Below are 630 nucleotides of genomic sequence, written 5' to 3'. Positions count from 1 at the left end.
CAAACGAAATACGGAATCCTACAGAGATAACGTCTGGCCTCTGCCGCTTCCTGGCTGGAATACATCGCCTTGCGCAGCTAAAACTATTCATAGGAAATTGCGATTCTGAAGATCATCTAAATTGCTCGTGTTTCAGCCAAGCCTTCCTCCTCCCCCTTTCCTTTTCCCCTTTTCTCTCCCTTTCGTACTTCTCCTCTCCCCCCCCTTCCTCCTCCTCCTCCTCCCTTCCATATCCCCCTTCCTCTCCTTCCTCCTCCCTTTCCACTTCCCTCTTCGTCTTCCCTATCCGTTTCCTCCCTTGTCACTCATACTCCTCTCTCCCAATGCCCAGTCCTCCTCCTCTTCCCCTTCCTCTTCCCTCTTCGCCTGTCTCCCTTTCTCCTCCCCTTCGTATTTCCCCTCCCCTTTCTCCTTTTCCACTCCTCCTTCCCTTTCTCCCCTTTCTCACTCCTCCCCTTTTCCCTTTATCACTCCTCCTCTCCCCCTAAGTCTTCCTCCTCCCCTTTCTCCCCTCCCTCTCCTCCTCTCCTTTCTCCCCCCTCCCACTCCTCCTCCTCTTTCGCCCCCTTTCCCCTCCCCCATTTCCTCCCCCCCTACCGTTTGCCGAGGCGTACTCTTATGGCTCAAAGT

The 630-nt window shown here is 54.6% G+C and overlaps 1 protein-coding gene across 3 annotated transcripts in view; it reads right to left on the bottom strand.

The window, feature by feature from the left end:
* The window catches only part of LOC119593036 (potassium voltage-gated channel subfamily KQT member 1-like), a gene marked incomplete in the record, with an annotated part of 139,545 nt that overhangs the window by 103,946 nt on the left and 34,969 nt on the right, over window positions 1-630 (bottom strand).

The sequence above is a fragment of the Penaeus monodon genome, chromosome 31, assembly GCF_015228065.2.
Source record: "Penaeus monodon isolate SGIC_2016 chromosome 31, NSTDA_Pmon_1, whole genome shotgun sequence".
NCBI lineage: Eukaryota > Metazoa > Arthropoda > Malacostraca > Decapoda > Penaeidae > Penaeus > Penaeus monodon.
This window is presented reverse-complemented; position numbering and strand designations above follow the sequence as displayed.